This window comes from Peromyscus californicus, unplaced genomic scaffold (genome assembly GCF_007827085.1).
Source record: "Peromyscus californicus insignis strain IS unplaced genomic scaffold, ASM782708v3 Scaffold_23__1_contigs__length_62951481, whole genome shotgun sequence".
NCBI lineage: Eukaryota > Metazoa > Chordata > Mammalia > Rodentia > Cricetidae > Peromyscus > Peromyscus californicus.
The window spans coordinates 4,745,088-4,760,209 of record NW_026294534.1 but is presented as its reverse complement, the minus strand read 5'-3'; the positions used below and the strand labels follow the sequence as shown (position 1 = coordinate 4,760,209).

Below are 15,122 nucleotides of genomic sequence, written 5' to 3'. Positions count from 1 at the left end.
TTATAGAGGCTGATTGCCCTGCCTCAAATAAGAAAATAAAATAGCTAATATGATCATGACGGTTATGTTATTGTTAGACACGATTTGGCGTTAAGGAAGGCACTGTTCACAACCTGAAAACAAAATCCATCTGCTTATCCTTATGATTTCTGGTGACACAATTGTCCAGTGGACAGGGACAATCACAGGGCCGTTTTACTTCCAAAGGGATGTGAGGAGAAATCACGGGTTTAGTGTGGAAAGTGGAGAAGAGCTGCTGTGTCTGAACTAGTGTCTTTTAGACTGTGGGGTTAGCGCTGAATCAGTCAGCATTAAGGGGAGCAGAAACTACAAAAAAAAAATCATGTTGGACCTTCTTTAAACAGATACCTGAAGCCTAGAAGACAGAACAGGTGTGGAGGTGCATAGTGAGGGGGCACACTGGGTCTGAGGAACAGGGGTAACCGGCATAGGAGGTAAGTAGTTAGGAGGCACACTGGGTCTGAGGAACAGGGGTAAATGGTATAGGAGGTAAGTAGTTAGGAGGCACACTGGGTCTGAGGAACAGGGGTAAATGGTATAGGAGGTAAGGTAGTTAGGAGGCACACTGGGTCTGAGGAACAGGGGTAAATCTGGCAGATGAGATCTGGAGACATGCACAAGGGGACTGCTGCTGGCTCAGGCCGGCACATCATGTGTTAGGAGAAGACTTGCAGAGATGCGACCCAGGCTAGCCTCTGCCCAGCATTGTGTGAGAACATCGCCCCACATACTGAAAGTTCAAGAAAAGACTGAAATTGGAAACACAAATTACAGTGTTTCCCATTGTCAGGAAGTAAAATATTCGCCACGTCCATCCACCATACTTCTGGGACAATCGGTGTCTGGAAACAGAATTACAAGCCACAAAAATCCTAGACTGCTGCCAAGACAGAAGGTCACATGGGGCAAAACTGTGAGAACGAAAACCAGGAAGTGTCCAGCCTGCCCCCTCTGCTTCCCATGCTCCCTCACTCACACTTGTTGGTGTACACAGACAGGAATCTAACTGGTTGAGAGGGGCATGGTTTTGTCACCAGCGTCCCAAAGCAAAAGAGGGAGGCGGTTGAGAGGGAAGGGTCACAGCTTATCCAGCACTGGCTATCACCCCATGGGGCTTTCTGCACACATTTGTAATCCTACGCTATGGCTCAAATCCTAAATGTCCCCTCAAGAGCTCATGCATTGAAGGCTTGTTTCCAGGATGCTGTGTGGTGTGACAGTTTAAACAAAGAGGATGCTGTGAACCTATCCAGGATCAATGGACCTGCAGAACCTCAGGTTGCACAGTGAATATTTACAGAAAGCCTCAGAAGCAGAAGCAAGGCTGTCTGAAGGTTCAGTCTTGACAGGAATGAAGGATCTGCGTATCCCTCTACAATCAAAGTTCAAGTACAGGGTAACAGCTCACAGAGTGGACGTGCCTGAGAGAGCTGTGAATATCATGTTTCAGCAATGAGGACCATGATGGATGCCAATCACTTCCTTCTTACTTGATAGTGGGGCTCCTGTGTGCACTGTTTTCTGGCTTGTTCTCTTTCTATATAAGCTCATACACATGGATGTCCTCTTCCCCAGCTACCTACTGTCTCTTTGTGTATGCATCTACCTGACTACCTATCACCTCTCTATACACCATTCATCTGTCTGTCTGCCTGCCTGCCTTCCTGCCTGCCTATATCTATCTATATATCACATATCTACCTAACCATTTATAAACTGTTGATCTATCTATTAATGTATCTGTTATTTATACATCTACCTATCCATTCTTACATTATCTAATGTGTGTCTATCCTCTGTACATAATTTGATAGCTGTCTTCCATGCACTTCTATCATCTGTCTGTCATCTGTCAGATGTGTGGCCATCTAACCTGCTTTTTATCATAAGCCACTTTAGTTTGGAAAGATACTGCTTTTCTCTTCCATCCCTCCTGTTGACTTCTGCCACCTGGGAGCCATTCTTTGCCTGGTCCAGCTAAACATCTCATCTACCAGTCTTAACAGATTTATCTCAGGTCATGCATCTTCTGCTCTGACCCAACAGAAGACAAGCCACAAAAGGATGTGTGTGTCATGTCACAAACCAAAACCATGATTGGCCAAGACAGTATGTCTCCCATAAAACCCACTAAAGAAGTGTTCTTTAATGTGAACTACCTAGATGAATCCCAGGACACAGAATTTAGAAGAACAATCATAAACTTAAAGAGAAAAGTCAAAAAATTTAAAGAAGGGAACAAACACTTCATTGACCTCCAAGAAGACAACAATAAATGTTTGAGTGATGTCCCAGAAAATACAAACACTCAGATGAATGCAATGATACAGATAATGCGGGATTTGAAAACTTAATTCGATAAAGAGATAAAAGCAGTGAAGAGACCACAAGCTGAAATAAAGATGGAATTAAAACACTCAATATCCCAACTAGAAAACTCAAAGGGAAGTATTGCAAGTAGAAGAAATCAAGCAGAAGACTGAATATCAGAACTCAAAGATTAAAGTAGAGAATCTAGATCAAATAAGCAAAGGATATGAAAAAAATTGTATATACAGGAAAGGAGCATGCAGAAAATGTGAGAACACCATGAAAAGGCCAAATCATCGAATATCAGGCACAGATGAGGGAGAAGAACCCCAAGTCAATGGAATAGATCGTCTTCCACAAGATCATAGAGGAAAACTTCCCCAAATTAAGGAAATACACGACCATACTGGTAAGAGAAACACACAGAACATCAAATAGTAAGACCAGAAAAGGAAGTTCCCACAGCATACCACAGAACAAAGAAACACACCGAAAGATGCTGTAGTGTAGGTGAGAAATGCCCCCCACAAGTCTATATATTACAGGGTTGGTTCTCAGGGTGGCATTGTTGGGAGTGCTATGGGCTTTTAAGATGGGAGAGTTATGAGAGGTTCTCATGCCGTTGGTAAAGTACCCTCAAGGTCACTATGAGATAGCCTCTTCCTCATAGTGAAAGTTGGTCTGCAATGACCACTTTGTTTAGAAAAGAACCCCTCACCCTTTATCTTGAGCCAAAGCAACGCTTTGTTCTTTATAAGTCAGTGGCTTTTGGTATTTTGTCCTAGTAATATGAATACTAATACAACCTGTTGTGTATATGCTAATTTCCACTCCTCTCTCCTCTTATTAATTTACATAAGGGTTACAATGACAGACAACTTTGTAACTTAATCATTTCATTACAGAATATTCAAGTAAAAGTATGGCTGATTTTGCAGAATAATTAACATCACCCTAGCGATAGGCACACTGAATACTATGATAATGAACCCAATTGATATGTATGGTAAAATGAAAATACCAAGTCCCCCATGAGCTGGATCATTAGGCATGGAAGTGATAATGCAAATGAGTATTTATTGGTGTAAAAAGATGTCTGCAGTACTCCTTTACTATACCCTCACCTAGCTCCAGACCCGTGGTCTGGGAGCCATTCTTTGCCTGGTCCAAGATAAACATCTCATCTACCAGCCTTAACAGACTTAATGGGTACAGGATTTCCATGTCACTACATGGTGGTGTAGGCTTCTTTCCTCACTATAAAATAAACCTGGGCAATGCCAGAGGAGGAAAGCGGCATTTCTTATCATTGGAGAACAGGTAAATAAGTCAATTCCTACACCTGTCTGACTTTCTGAGACAGGCTCCTTCCAGCTCAGTCAGGGGACAGAGGCCTAGCAGAGTGATTGGAGCATACGGGTTCCGAGGACCAGGATGCCTGGGCAGTGCAGATGGTAAGAATGGGTAAAGGAGGCAGGCATGCCTAGCAGACCACTTACAAGAGCAGACAAGGGCTCTCCTACATTAGGACGGAGTGTTACTCTGCCCTGCATTGCTGCATGCATGCCTGTATTTTGTTTTTATTTTTAATTAGTAGTAACATGTTAGGTACCATTGTGTAATTTTTTTAAACCATGTGTATTTTGGTAAATCCTCCTCCCTCACATCCCCACCCCGCTCCTCTCTGCCTCTCCTGCAACCTCCCCCGTCAAGTCTGCCTTCGGTTTTCATGTCCCCTGCATCCATGTTGGTCTCATCGTTTGTTTCTTTCTCAGCTCATATTTTAACCCTCTCCTGGTCTCTTTTTTAGTTTACTTTTTTAAAGCTGTATCCACAGCCGTGACTTTCTATGTGCACACATGTATATATTGCAGACTGGGATCCACATGTGAGAAAGAACATGCTCTTTTTCTTCCTGAGTCTGGGTTTCCTAAACTTTGAAGATCCATCCATTTTCCTGAAAATGTCATGATTTCATTTTTCGTTAGGTCTCAATAAAATTTTGTTGAGTACATGTACCACATTTTCATTATTCATTCATCTATTGATGGACATCAAGGCTGGTTCCACTTTCTTGCTATTGTGAATGGAACAGCAATAAACATGGATGAGTACATGTCTCTGCGGGAGGGGATCGAGTTCTCTGAGTAGACACCCAGGCCTGGTATGGCTGGGTCATATGGCAGTTCTATTTTTAGAGAACCTCTACATTGATTTCCATAACTGCTGTACTGGTTTGTACTCTCCTGATTTTTTTTTTAAACAATAAAGAATGAATTAAATGGAAGGAAGAACAAATACAAATTAGTCTCTGGAAGCATCCTAGAACTCACCAGGGTTGCTGGCAGTAGATGGAAAATGAGGCAGAAACACGCTGTAGGCCGTGTCTAAAGGCTCTCATGGCTCTTCACAGGACAGAAGACTGAATTTTTCTGTCTTCACCAAGCCTCTTGGTCTTAGCCAGAGCCTCTCTAAGTAGATTTCCCAAAGTGTTAGGTGAGGAGAGTCTGCGGTTTATCTCCCCTGGCTTGATATTTCTGGTGTGTCGTTGTGCGAGACACCACATGGCAAGACGAAAGTGTGCTCTTCAACGATACAGGTCCTCTCCTGTTTTGCTCCTGACATGAGCTTTCACAAGCTCTCTCTACAGGTAAATACCTCTAGTCAAATGAATTTTAAAATTCGAAATTTGCCAGTTGAATGGATGGCTTGTAACCAGGTTACACCAATCTTTCAGTGGTCCATATTTTCCCAAACCAGGAAGCAAGAACTAAAAATAACTGCTCTGTCATTCATATGTTCTGTGGAGGAAAGCTAACAAAATATTAAAAAGAAAGACAACTTGTGAAAATCAAGAGATCCGATCTGTCATGTAGCTACCTGCTGGAGCGAGGCTCCTTAGTCTTTGTGTTCAGCCCTCTGAGTAGTAAATCTTAATATTACAGTGTGATGACCCTCAAAGACTATGCAAGTTTTATTCTAAGTAAAATAAGGTATAAGTAAGATGACAAAGACATTGTTGCATGTATGTGAGGTACCTAGGAGAGTTATATTAGTGGAGAAAGAAAGCAGAAGAATGGTCGCCAGGGTCTGCAGGGTGGGGGTGTGGACGGTCACCAGGGTCTGCAGGGTGGGGGTGTGGACGGTCACCAGGGTCTACAGGGTGGGGGTGTGGACGGTCACCAGGGTCTACAGGGTGGGGGCGTGGATGGTCGCCAGGGTCTGCAGGGTGGGGGTGTGGACGGTCACCAGGGTCTGCAGGGTGGGGGCGTGGATGGTCGCCAGGGTCTGCAGGGTGGGGGTGTGGACGGTCACCAGGGTCTGCAGGGTGGGGGTGTGGACGGTCACCAGGGTCTGCAGGGTGGGGGCGTGGATGGTCGCCAGGGTCTGCAGGGTGGGGGTGTGGACGGTCACCAGGGTCTGCAGGGTGGGGGTGTGGACGGTTGCCAGGGTCTGCAGGGTGGGGGCGTGGATGGAGGAGAGTGTTAAAAGGATGCAGCGTTTCAGTGTGGTAGGAAGAGGAAGCTATAGAGATGGACCCAAGTGAGGGCTGCAAAGCCACGCAGAGCTGACTGATGACACTCAACTTTATTCACTGCAGAGACAAAATCCATTGCCCCACCAATCATGGCTTTTCCAGTGTGGCTTGTCTGAACTGCTTTGTCCACAGCCCTGCAGGGCCATTACACTTCCGGTGTGTTTCCTGCTCACCTGTCCCTTTACTACATGTATTTGAGGATTAGAGCAACACTGCAAATCTCTCAGATTCCCTCCCTCCCTCCCTCCCTCCCTCCCACCTCGTTTTATAAAAGCCTTATGCCTTGGCATCCGTGGCCTGAGTTCTGTCTCCTCAGCCTCTATGACTGCTGGTTTCTCCTTCCTGCCCCTGTCACCTTGCAACGTCTCGAAATAGACACACAAGGAGATAACCGGGATCCTTTCATGTGTTTCCTGTCTTCAGAGGCCTCGGCTGTCCTAGGTGTGGCGGGAAGCTGTTCTGTCCTGACCGAAGTGGACATCTGTGATGGCTCTTCGGTGTATGTCATGGGACCCTCCAGCTCTTCAGCCATGGTTTGAGGGGTGTATTTATGTGTTTATTCCCCCCCCCCCCCCCCCCCCGCCACCTCAGTCTTCCTTCCTTTAGTTAACAGAAGCCCATGCTTGGCAAACCAAGCGTCTCTAAAGACCTCAGGATCTGCTGTCACAACATCACTGCAGAGAACAACTGTAAGATGCAAAAGCTGGGCCGCCCTGACAGGAACCCACTGTGGAACATGCTGCTCGCCGCACCAACACGCCTCTGCTGGGAAGTCGGTTGTGACACTTCCGGCTAATTCTCTAGAACAATAGCAAACCTGAAGTTACTACTTACCTTATTAATGAAGAAAATTCATGACCCAACCATGTTTTATAGAAAGGAAAAAAAAAAAAAACCGGAATCAAAGAGCCCAGGAAATGATTCATTTTCCTCAGTGAAAACGGCCGGCACCTGTGTCAATTTTCTGTCTTCCAGAAACGTAACACTCTGAGGATACACTTTTTTGTTTCTGTTTGGGTTTACTAGTTCATTTAATTAGGAAGAGAGTAGAAAATTAAAAAAAAAAAAGCAGTGTCAAAGGCAGCAAGCTGTCATTTTTTGCCAACTTCCTAAGTCATTCCCTCCTCAGCTTGATTCTGTGAACATCCTACAGAGGAAACCTGGCAAAGTCCCTTTGCATGACTTTTATCTTCCCTGAGGAGCAGAAAGCCCTCCTTATGTTTAATTCACAAGCGCAGGCACCAATGCTGGCAGGAGGGAAATAAGCCGCTGCTCCCCGAGAAGCTGCAACAGGAACACGGGAAAGGGCCAAGGAAGTCTCCCCAGTGCTGGACTGACAGCAGGCAGCGGATGCTTGACACATGATTTGGAAGGCTCTTTTTTTTTTTCCCACGGGGGCAAAGTTCTTTCATCTGCTATTCATATTTTATAGCCCCCATATTTTAATATATTTTTATGTATTAAACAGAAAAAAAAACCTCATGCAGCATAAACAAAGAGTAGGGGTGGAATTGAACTTTTTGTTCAACATCAGAAGAATAAGATGCGGTACCGCAGAGTGTGGAAGGGATCCCTCGTGGCCACTCCAGCAGCTTGTAGCTGTGGTTTGAACTCCAACATGCGCCTGTGGAAGGCACAGCTCTGTCTGACGGACCTGCTTCCTTATTCCTAATGTATTTATGAAAATGGTGGTTGGGTACTGTCTGGCACACAACACATCATCTTTGAGATGGAAATAAATGATTCTCAGTTAAATGCAATTTATTTTTTCCCCCTGAAAACAAGAGTTTAAGAAATGCTTAGAGATATTGAAGATTCCATGTCTTGCAAGTTAGTACTTGGAGTACTGGATGCCACACATCTGCTGTCAGCCACTGTTGTTGGAGTCTTCATTAGGATGTCGAATTTGCTACAATATCCTAAAAGAAAGTTTACATTTAGGGGAAGAAAGAAAATAATCCATTCCGAACTTAGACATAATATGCAAAGTTTCCTCTCTGAATCACCCCCGAACCCATTAAATAATTGTGTGGGCTGACTGACAAGAGCCTGGCCAATGGTATGTGTGTATAAGTCTTGGGGTGAGGCTGAGGGCCAGGAGGGCTGAAAGGAACATAAGAAATGAGAGGGTCTGAGGCTAGAGGGGCGTGCATACCACATCGGTGCAGCGGGCCCCGTGTTTTGCTTTGTGCTTCCGTGACTCCTGAGAACATGCCATCATTTGTCTTGGCGTGTGCCACTTACAGGAACAGCTGCGACATGAAGAGGCTTGAGACTCTTAGCCTACTCCTAGCGTTCCCGCACATGTGAACATTTACACAGGACACAGAATGACCATAATATAAGCATGTGACTTGAAAAGGAAAAAAAAAAAGAATCTTCAAAGTTAGAAATGAAAGCACAGACAGGTGCCAGCCTTCGATGTGGATTTCTCTGAAGCTCAGCCATGCTAACCTTTGACTCAGGCATGCATAGACAGTTTTCATTGTTTTTTAACAGCAGACACTTTCTAAATCAGCGGCTTTAGCTGTTAAGACACTAGACATCACCAGACTGAGTAAGTACACTGTCACTCATAGTCTCTATTGCTCTAGTGCCTCTCTCAGTCTCACCCTGCTGTCACAAGGAGAGTCTCCAGCTTATCTCCCACTGATGGCTTACTGGGCAGGACAGTGGTTTGATTTTTCTGGTATGTTGGTGTACGGAATACCACATGACAAGACAAAACTATGCTTCTCAATGATACAGGTCCTTCCTGCTTGGTTGGCACATTTTGAAATGGTTTTATATTGTATTGTTCAATAAATATTGTGTCTCTGTGGTTTAAAATAGTAGTCCAAGGTTGCTCCACAGCTCATGTGTTTTTTCCTCCTTGTCAGGTTCTAACTTCACTGCTTTTTCATAGCCTCTAAATACCTTTCAATTAGCAGGTATTAATTTTATAAATGGGAAGCTTATTATGGTGAAAGGTGAGATAAACGCCCAAATCCATTAACTGAAAACTAATTAATGCAAATTATTAGTGTAATGATATAAATAGAATGTATCAACAATGAATTAGTATCTAACGTCTTTTAAAAATATCAGTATTATAGTTTTGTACAAGTGATATTCTGGACACGTGCCTAAACATATTCCACATTTTGGTTTACAAAACGTACAGCTGCTTTATTTTTCTTGTTCCTTCATTATATGAAAGGTACACTTCCCCTTAATTGGACTCAGCACCATGTGACGGGGAAGGGGAGGGCTGGGTATGTCAGACTCCATTCTGCTACCTTCTCACACACATCCATACTCTCAAAAACACTCCTGTGGAAAGATCCCCAGTCAATAGCGTAAGTTTCAAAATATCTGATTATCCACCATGCAGCCTTAGCTTTTTTGCTCAGCAATCTGGTACACCAGTTTCTAGTTTACACAGTGGTTTGATCTGTAGAAAAATAAAGCCACAGGATGGTTTTGATATCCAGTATATCCTAGAGAGTGAATTATTGCCAAGAAGACATTTGAGGCTGGTTATTTCTGAGGCATGGTTATTTCTTCATTTAAGAGCACGATGGGTGACTCATGTTCATATCTTCAGTAGAAGGTGCCAGCGGCAGCGGAAAAAAATAGTTCCAATCAGAAGACACTTGTGGCAAGTAGGAAGGATCAAAATGCAAAACAGAGCTTGAAAACATGTATCCCATTGAGCTTGAAAACATGTATCCCATTGAGCTTGAAAACATGTATCCCACTGAAATCAGTGAGGCACCATGATCTATTCTCTCTCATCCTGTGGGCCAAGATATTGAAAGATCTACCAAGAAAAGTTACAGAGAAAAACTACACCTATGATTAAAACTTACAAAATCTTCTAACCTTTTTCACAAGGTTAAGTATAATAAATAGTCAAGAATAAAATGTAAACATAAACATAAATGGTAATAAAGTATTAATTTCTATAACTAATATTAATTTCTTGTACCAATACTGTCTGAGTGTGACAAGAAGATGGTCAAAGTCAGAAAAGTGGGAAATTACAGAAATTTGCATGGCCCACAGGATGACAGGTAGCCATTTATGTGGGCGGAAGTTTCTGTCCCTCCAGCAACTCCCAAATGCCTAGCAATTGACTCGGAGGCTTAATATTACTTATAAATACTCTGCAGGTAGCTCAGGCTTATTACTAACTATCTCTTACACTTAAATTAACCCATAATTCTTATCTATGTTTAGCCATATGGCTTGGTATCTTTTCTCAGTACAACATTTTCATCTTGCTTCCTCTGCATCTGGCTGGTGACTTCTGACTCCACCCTTCTTTCTCCCAGAATTCACTGTGTCAGGATATATTGCCCAATCTCTTCCTGCCCAGCTATTGGCCAATCAGCTTTTTTATTAACAGTGAGACCAATGCCCCTTTACAGTGTACAAAGATTGCTCCACAGCACATTTGGACACAGGTTAATGGAAATTAAACAAAAGTGAAGATTTGGATTTCAGTCAGTCACTGTGTCAGGAGAACATTTCTAAGTGCAATCTACACCACCTACAAAACAAATGTCAGCAACAGCAACCACTCAAGTTCTCTGGCAGTTTGGGAGGCTAACTACAGTCACAGAAGGATTCGCTGTTGTCATCTCCTTGGGAAACCTTGAGAAGAACAGAACTTTCCCTGGAATTAACCCATCCTCACTCTGACCATGGGACTAGGATTCCTCTTACAATTTTGAAGACAAAACAACAGTCTGTATTCAATGTATCTAATAATGTGTTCAAGCATGATAAATAAATCCTCTAATGGTGACCTCATTCTTTGGAACCCTTCTTCACGCCTCCCTTTGAGAACAGTTTGTCCAGGCAGTTCATTTGCCTACAGAGATCGGTCACACTATAGGCAGAACAGACACCAAACCCTTGTTCTTCATGGCATTGAACATTCTGCAACATGGTGTATCAGCTGTGCAAACCCAGCCATTCTGTGAACCACTGACACTTCCCTTTGTCTTTCCTTCCACTTTGGGCTTCAAACCCCCAATCTCCTGATGCACACCCCAAGAATCTCCTTTACTGTAGAAGAAAAGCTCTTCCCAGGACATGGGGGAGCAGTAGTATGACATGGGTGGATAGAAGCAGAAAAAAACCAAGGGGGGTGGTGGTCAGAAGGAGTTGGAAAAGGAGGAGGCAGTCAGGCATTTCATGGTCCAGGTGCCCAGACATTGCCATGTGCTTGGTCATAGACAGCACTATGGGCTTCCTTTTAGAATTTTCATTGGCAGCTTTGTCTGAGCTTGTCACATCCTGACCTGGAGGCAATCTTAGCAGAGTTTGGGAGTACTGACCTGAGGGACAGTCCCAATAGAGTTCATGAAATATTGACCTGGAGGCAATTTCAGTAGAATACAGGAGACTGGGGGCTCATTCAGAATTTAAGAAGTGGCATCTTCCAAACTCATGATCCAAACCTCCACTTACTGAGAAGGTCGTCACCAAGTCCAAAGTAGACAGTTTGGTTAGATAATCTCCCCTAGAGTGGAGCTCCACAGCAGGATCGGCAGTCAACAGTGTCACCAACCATGACAACGGTGTTGCACCGCCCTTGGAGGCAGTGGAGAAAGACTGGGTTTTCAATCACGGCTCTAGAGGAAAGAGACCTAAAAATTCATTCTACAAGTCAAGTCATGTTATACGGGAATTTGAGTTTTCAACGTAAAAGTCTGTGAGAATCTTCAGCAGACAGGCCCATGAAATCTTCCTGGATTTATTTGTGCTCATAAATATTGAAAAAGAGGCAACCACAATTCCTGTGGGTCATTCTTGAATTCAAGCCCAGGTTTCAAAACACTGACACAGGCAAAGTTTCAAGGATCAGAGGCTTAAAAAAAATCAAAGTATAAGGGGAGATGAGAGAAGAAACGTTAAACAAGAAGCCATAGGAAAATCACGGGAAACAAAAAGCCATAGAAAGAGTCTTCAAGACAACAGCATAAGAATTGATTTTGCTTTTTGAGCAGACTGAAAATAAATTTTTCCAGCACGCTTGAAGACTAAAGAATAACATTGTCAATAGTAAGAACAAGGGATGGGAATGAAAACACCCAGGTGTATTTGAAAAACAAACACATGATTAAAAAACCTTTGAAATGTAAACATGCAGAAACTGAACGTAAAACTGAATAAGTACTTTAAAGAATACAATAGATAAGGGAAAGTTAATAAAATCACATGAGAGAGTATGACAGAAAAACCATATGAAATTTTTAGACTTTTCACAACTGATAAAACCATATTGAAACTTTTCTTTGCTCAGAATGATTGTTTCACTTCCAAATTAACTCGATGAACTCAAGAAGTCAGACTTCTGTTGTCAATAGTTCAAAATGGACTTCACTGTACAGGAAGTGATGTGTCTACTGGACTGACTTCATGGTTCCTGGGGGCCTAGAGAAGAAGAATCTGTTCTCTTTCTTGTCCCAGCTTCTAGGGAATGCTCAGAGTCCTATGACCATGACTGCTCCCCCATCTTCCACAGTGGTGGCAGATTGTCTTGAAATTCCCCTTACTTACACAGATCTTGGGGTTACCTGTGGCCCAGACGATTCATGCAGATGACCTCCATACTACAACATCAGCAGGCTGGCAACCTTATCTCTACCTGACACTTGCATTTACTCTTAACCTGTCATCTGACACATTCACGGTTTTCAACTATTGAAGAACAGGGATGTGCTTGAGATATCACGAATCAGCCTACTGAGGATTACAGTCATGCCATTCAGATATCTGACAAATCACAGGGAGATGAAATGTCTCCAAAGATATGTGGAGTCTTCCAGACAAAAAAAGGAAGCACATTCAGAAGGTACTTTTTTTTTTTAATTTGGAAAGAAATATTTTATTAGATGTTAATTATTTAACACTAGAAATCTACATTCTGTCTTTTTTATTATTAATAATATTTTTTATTTATTTTACTTATCAACCACAGTTTCTCCTCCTTCTTCTCATTCTGTCGCCTCCCTCCCACCTCCTTTCTACCCCACCCCATCCACTAGTCAGAAAGGGTAAGGCCTCCCATCGGAGTCAACAAAGCATGGCATACCAATCTGAGGCAGAACCAAGCTCCTTCCCACTGCATCAAGGCTGAGCGAGGCATCCCACCATAGGGAAGAGGTTCCAAAAAGCCAGCTCATGCGCCAGGGTCAGATCTTCTTGGTTCCAGTGGGCCACAAACAGACCAAGCTACAGAACTGTCACGTACATGTAGAGGGCTTAGGTCAGTCCCATGAAGGTTCCCTACCTCTCAGTTCAGAGTCTGTGAACTCCCACGACCTAGGACAGCTGTCTCTGTGGGTTTCCCTATCATGATCTTGACCCCCTCTTGCGGAGAGTAAAATTTTATGTTCAAAACACAACAATGACATCTTAGAATTCCATACCTTTAAAAAAAAACTGTTTGCAGAATTTATAACAAACAGGGACATAATCAGAAAAAAAATCCTTAATCAACAAAAGGCTTCACTAAAGTTATCAAAGAAAATATATTGCACAGAGGAGGAAATGGTCCAATAAGCCAAGTCTGAGCTGTCATAAAGTGCATGAAAAATCGTGGGAGACACGAAGCATGACTGATGTCCCTTCACAAGGTGCGTCAGGAGTGGCACAGCTGGGTCATTTGAGAGAATCACTTGCATAAAAGGGGATAGAACTGAACTAACCTTAAAAAAAATCAAGTATTACATGTATCATGTTGCATGTGGCATTCCCCCAAACAGGGAAAAATGACAGGAAAGTTAAAAGTAGAAGGGGACTTTGGGGAATAAGAAGAGGATCATGGGAAGGAGAGTATGACTATGGGAGGGGAGGGTATAAATAACATGTTCATGCATTTGGTTTGTAGAACTCTCACTAGGTACCTCTCAAACATCAAATTTAACGAAATAGGTACCATGGACTATCACAGTTACATTTCTCGTGGATTTGATGCCTGTTCCACAGGAAAGAATTTATACATGGTACAGAAAACATGGCTAAAACTCACTGCCAGGGCAGTGCAGATCCAGTGTGTGTGCATGTGTGTGTGCCTGTGTGTGTGTTGATGTTGACGATCCTGTTGTCAAGCTACCTTCTACATGTGTTTATGTTTGTACGTTTGTGCTACTTTCACTCTCATCAGGGACGCTTCTTATGGCAGAGAGTAGTGATCAGTGCAGTGACTCACGACTGTTGCAAATGCCATGAGTAACTGCAAACTCTTAGCTGTGGAGGGGACCGCTCTACAAGCCCCCAAAGGCTCAGTGACCATCTTGGAAGAGAGGGGTGGGAAGAGTGTGAGAGCTGGAAGATAAAGCCAAGCGATGTGAAATGCTGACTTTTGGATGTGGCATGGCTGGTCTTCACAGGAACTAACCTGCACAAAATCAAGACAGTTAGAAAACCCAGCGTGGAGCTGGGAGGAGCTCCCAAAGGCTCTGCCCCTCCTTGAGGACATATTGGTGATTGATGGCTACCAGGAGAGGGAGAATAACTTTTCTTTGATGGCCATTGGTAGGTTGAGCATCCCCAGTGGGCACATGGGAAACACTAGTTGGACTAAGCACGTGGAGGTCAGAGAAAAACTTGCAGGGCTCAGTTCTCTCCTTATATCATGTGTGTCCCCGGGACTGAACTCAGGTCATCAGGCTTAATGGCAAGGGCCTATACCCACTGAGCCATATCTAAATTTAGCAAAAATTTAGAATAATTGAATAGCTTTGGTTTTGCTAGTGTGACTGTAAAATATTATGGCCACACTGGAAACAGTCTGCGGTTTTACCACCACCATAATCATCACCATCATCATCATCATCATCATCACCACCATTATCATCACCACCACCATCATCACCATCATCACCATCATAATCGCCACCATCACCATCATCACCATCAACATCAGTATGTGTTGAATGTACATGGCAATGGGTTTCATACACACATTTCATGTCCATTGAGCATACTCTCTCCACATTTCCCCTCTCTTTTCTTGACCCTCTCTTTTTGTTGTTTTAGACAGTTTTGCTTCTACCTTTATGTCATATACGCACATGAATTATGTATTTATATTATATTAAATCTAGGGTCCATAAATGAATGGGATTGCACAACATCTGTCTCCTAAGACTGACTTATTTGCTCACTGTGATAATCTCCAGCTGTATCCATTTTCCTACAAATGACATATTGATCTTTAGGACTAAGTATAATTTCATTGTCTGTACTTATACAC

The 15,122-nt window shown here is 43.1% G+C and overlaps 1 protein-coding gene across 2 annotated transcripts in view; it reads left to right on the top strand.

The window, feature by feature from the left end:
- The window catches only part of Lig4 (DNA ligase 4), a 140,396-nt gene that overhangs the window by 122,235 nt on the left and 3,039 nt on the right, over window positions 1–15,122 (top strand). The window lies entirely within an intron of this gene.